Source organism: Primulina huaijiensis, unplaced genomic scaffold, assembly GCF_012295235.1.
Source record: "Primulina huaijiensis isolate GDHJ02 unplaced genomic scaffold, ASM1229523v2 scaffold6753, whole genome shotgun sequence".
Taxonomy (NCBI): Eukaryota; Viridiplantae; Streptophyta; class Magnoliopsida; order Lamiales; family Gesneriaceae; genus Primulina; species Primulina huaijiensis.
In genome coordinates, this window is record NW_027361001.1 from 414 (window position 1) to 5,794 (window position 5,381).

Consider the following 5,381-nt stretch of genomic DNA (forward strand, 5'->3'; position numbering starts at 1 on the left):
CAAAATTCTCACAAATCCATCCATATATAATTTGTTTTAGTAAACGAGAATTCCTTTGCTCCTATACTTCCTTTCCCGCGGATTTAGATCCTCTGTTGTGGCTAAAAACACAGAACATGATGTTGTGCGCTTTTTACACGAAATGATCGGTTGATCATCTTATTTCGTTTGACAATTTCTCAAATTTATCTGACACTGTGTAAGGTCCATCAGCTATAAAAAGAGCACAGTCACATCATCGAATTCAAATCACTTTTCAGCTCTCCGAAATTTTAGTTGCAGTTTACGTTTAGCACTCAATTTATGTAAATTTATCTGCGTCACTGTATCTATTTCAAATATTCGGTTGTCAGGTGCTGTCTCAGATATAAAAATCCAATTTCTAATTTGTATTTCCTTGGTAAGGCTCAAAATTCAAGAAAGTTGGACTGTGTTTCAATGGAGAAGTTTTGAGAACTTCTTGTGGTGGGGGAACTGAAACCGAAAGGATGGATGAGAAGAAGAAAGAGCTGCCAAAAGTTAGGTTTTCTCTGAAGAAATCGTTCGACTGCAAATCAGATACATCGGATGCGTATACACCGAAAAACAAGAAAAATCTGAGTTCAATCTTGACAAAGAAAACAAGAAACAGGTCCGGTTGTTCAAGGTCTATTTCTAATCTGAAGGATGTGATTCATGGGAGCAAAAGAAACTTTGAGAAGCCCTCTAGTTGTAGCCCAAGATCCATTGGGAGCAGTGAATTTGTCAACACCATAACACATGAAGCGACTCAAGATGTGAGCTCAAGATTACTAGTTGTGGTGGATGCGGAGGCGGAGGCTCAACATTCCTTGGTACTTTAACACCTGGCACTCCTGGTCCTAGAGGGCAGCCCACAATGCATTACTTTAAGCCTTCATATATGGATTCTGCAGCCATACCACCAAGAAAAAAAGAGGGCATTTTGACGGACAGGGAGGGTTTTGTGTCCAAAAGAAGGGAAGAAAGTAATGGACTTTGTGGGTTCACTTGCCACAAATGTGGAGAACATTTTGTGAAGTGGGAGGGTCTTGAATCACACCACCTTTCCAAGCATGCTTGTGTGTATCTTTTGTTAGATTTGTTTTGTGTTTCACCCTATTGTTTACTCTTGCTTTTTCTCTTTTGTCGCTACTTTGAATTGGATATTTTTTGGGTGTTCTTGTTGGGCACTTTATTTATGGGTTTTTTTTAAAAATAATATAATTTTAAAAAACATATATTAAAATATAACAAAATAAAAAACGTTACAAAAATAGTACAATCCGGAAATTAGATTTCCGGATTCATTAATTTTTTTTTATAAAAGTAATAAAATATGATAAAAAAAGGAAGAAAACACTCACTCCGAATCCGTGGCAGCCTGCCACGGATTCGGAGTGAGTCCGTGATCCTCCCTTCTCCCTTCCCTCTTTAAATCAGTGTGCACCTCCTCATTCGCCGAACCGTGAGCTCCTCTTTTTCTTTCGTTGCAATTCTCCGTGAGTTCATATTATTTTTTTTTTTCATTTTGATCTAAAGATCTTTCGATCAAAGCACTCACAGATTTTCAGAAGTTTCGATTGATTCATTAGCTTGTGTCTCCGGCCTTTTTTCTGAATATTAAAAGGTGACGATATTAGTTATGTTTATTAAATTTATTATTGTTAGTTAATTGTAGTTGTTTTAAGTAATAACAATGACTATATTATTAAATGTATTATTGGAATTATAATACTATAATTGAGAATTGTTGAATTACGAAGGCATTACGAACGCGTACGTCGTAGTAGTTTTAAGTAATAATAATAATTATACTTAATTTAATTACAAATATTATAATATTAATTGTATTATTGGAATTAGTTGTAATATAAATTAGATTATTGAATTACAATAAATGTGTACGTACTAATGTATTTATTGTAATAACTATTATTAATGTATTTATTGTAATTACATGTTTATAATAAATAACTATTACTAAAGTATGTAGTTTATAACAATTAACTATTACTAATAAACAACTATGACTAATGTAAACATTTTATAGCTATTACTATACTTAATAATTACAAGTTATAATCAATAACTATTACATACTAATGTATTGAATAACTAGACATAATTTTATTTAATTGCAGTAAATATATACATAATAATGTATTTATTATAATAACTATTAATAATGTATTTATTGTGTTACAATTTAAATAATAAAAAAACATTACTAATGTATACATTTTATAACAAATAATTATTACTAATAATTAACTATTACTATTGTAAACATTTTATAACTATTACTATACTTAATAATTACATTTTATAAAAAATAACTATTTTGTAACTATTATAATTACATGTTATAATAAATAACTATTACGTACTATTGTATAAGTTTTTTAACTATTACTAAACTTGATAATAATTATTACTAATATATTTATTATAATTACTTGTTACTTTTTATGAAATATTATTGATTTTTAAAATAAATTATTTAATTTATAGTAATTAGTTTTTTTTACTAAATTGTAATCAACGTATACATTTTATTTTTTTGATGTGAAAGTCGCAAATAAATTACGTTTAATATAAAATATGTAGTTAAATTTTGTTGATATAAAATATAATATTTGTTAATCAATGATTTTTTGTTTGCAAGATGGCTGAAAATACGGAGAATGTGTTGTATTTGCGGGGTAGACGCATATCAAATAATATCAACGCCGAAAACATGGATGCAATAATTCCGACACGCCGGTCTGACAAATGTCTTTGGAGATTGCTTAATGCTGGGATTCACTTCCGTGTCCGCCTATGTCTTGCACGCATGGGCTTCTATGGTGTCATTCAGTGTGGTCCTATTCAATATTATGATAATCATTTGCTTACGGCCATTGTTGAGAGATGGCGTCGTGAGACACACACATTTCACCTTACCGTAGGCGAGGCAACTATCACCCGGCAGGACGTTGCCCTTATTTGGGGGTTGAATATTGATGACATTCCCATCACTGGTGTAGATACCGCGTACAACAAACATACCTTACAACAGCGGTGCGCTACTTGGTTGGGTTTTACGCCCACAGCTTCTCAGATTAAAGGTGCACATCTTTATCTGACCGCTTTGCTAGACCATTGCCTATATAATATGATTAATGATCAAAGCACTGAAGAGGACGTGACACAATATTCCCGTTGTGTTGCATTCATTATCATTGGTGGATGTATGTTTCCGGACTCGGAAGGTGCTGCTGTGAAACTTATGTATCTGCAGTTTCTTGAGGACTTAGAATTAGTGAATACGTTTAGCTGGGGTTCTGCTGTGTTGGCATATCTTTATAGAGAGTTGTGCGACACATCAATGAGATTAAAGGTCGATTTGTGTGGCCCTGTTCAGATATTGCAGGTATTTTTACACTTCTACGGAGATTATATTTGTTGTACTTAATTTTTCTTATGATTTGACTATTTCTGTTGTATGTTATTGCAGATTTGGGTGTGGTCTAGAATTACTCTTCTTTGCCCTGATAGAGCGCATCATGTATCTATTTCAGAAGAGCAGACTGCGGATGTACTTCAGGGTCTACCATTCCCACCATATGGCGCACGGTACTAATAAGAAATAATTAATATTTATTATTATTATTTTGTTATTTAGTTTTAATTAAACTATTGTGTACTTTTATAAATTGCAGGTGGAGACGTGGATTCTCTTGGACACACACGACCCATCATTCGGTCCGTATAATGAGAGATATGCTTGACAGGATGGTAGAAGGGCAGGTAGATATGTTAATTGGTTGTTTATAGTTTGAAATGTTTTACAAATTCAGTATGAATTATATATTATCGACTTCATTAACTTTTTTTTTATTTTATTTGTTTCAGTTTCTATGGACAGTTTATGATATGGAGTCCCCTGAGGTTGGCAGAGTTCTTGATGGACATAGAATTCATCTATGTCGGTCGGCATGCACATTGATAAATTTTCATATTGTTGAGATGCATACACCATAGCGGTGTCTCCGTCAGTTTGGAATACGTCAGGGTATTCCGCCACCTGCTACTAACTTCGACAATTTTCATAAACTGACGCGACAAGGCCGGAACAACTTTGATTGGGCGACATATCACAAAGATTTTGTAAAAATGTGGAATGACAGATATAATTTTGTGATTGCTGGGGATTATGTCATACCTGGTACACCCGCCATCACATTAGACTATGTTGGTTGGTATCATCGCATTTCACAAATAGTGCTCTCGCCGCCAGTGGTACCTTCGAACATCATAGGCTACCATCCTGTTGATGCGAACTACCGACAATTTAACGTAAGACATGTTCAATTTATCAACATATGTGCGTAAATTTAATTTATTGTATTAAATATATGTTACATAACAAATGCATCTATCTTACAGACACGCCCAGCTCATGTGCAATAGCCAACGATGTGGAGAGGAAATGAGTTTGAACCCGGACCATCATCTTCGAATATGGCATACACTACTCCGCCAGTGGTTTCAACCTTTCCATCGTATGACGCTGGTTACTACACTCCATTTGCTGGTAGTTTTACGCAATTGTTACAAAGTGACTTTCGACCGGGTATGAATGAAATTCGGCCTACAGTTAACACGTCGCCCATACCATTTGAACAATATTCTGATACAGAAGGGTACGAGGTTGGTGGGAACATTGCCGATACCAGTACATCTGCAGCCCAAACAAGTACACATGGAGATGACGAACAGATGTTAGGTCGTGGACGTAGAGTAATCAGAAGACCAACGTGTGGCACTGGGGGGGCATCGTTACCATCGACATTAAATATTTATTTACATATGCACAATTACTTACATCGTATTGTTGTATGTTTTTCAAATTTTGTATTTTAATTACAAGTTGTTGCTGCAACATATATTTTCAACATTCGTATACAATTTGTGTATTATTGACTTTGTATGGACAAAGTTATATTTGCTAAATTCAGTCAAATCAGTCAACAAACTACATATTAAAAAAATTTTCATAACAATACAACACTGAATTGTCATAACAATACAATACTAACTTTTAAAATCTATGTCACAAACATTAACACACCGAATCGTTATAACAATACAATACTGTGTTGTAAAATCTACGTCACAAACATATGTATTTGACCCCATAATTCGATCTTCTCGCCTTCACCTACCTGCAATGAATACACAATTTTAAAATGTTATGGTTTAAATATAAGGTACAATACGTTATTGTAGATCTTTTACCTCCCACGTTGTCTTTCTCTCGTTGATGGCTGATCCATCTCGTTTCTTATGCGTGTCCTGCGATCTCTACTAGCCTGCCTCTTTTGTCGGCGAACACTATT

General features: G+C 34.0%; 1 pseudogene; it reads left to right on the top strand.

Annotated features, from left to right (window-relative positions):
* Positions 1 to 296: 296 nt before the first annotated feature.
* LOC140970535 (uncharacterized) lies at positions 297 to 1,213 on the top strand (annotated as a pseudogene).
* Positions 1,214 to 5,381: the final 4,168 nt, after the last annotated feature.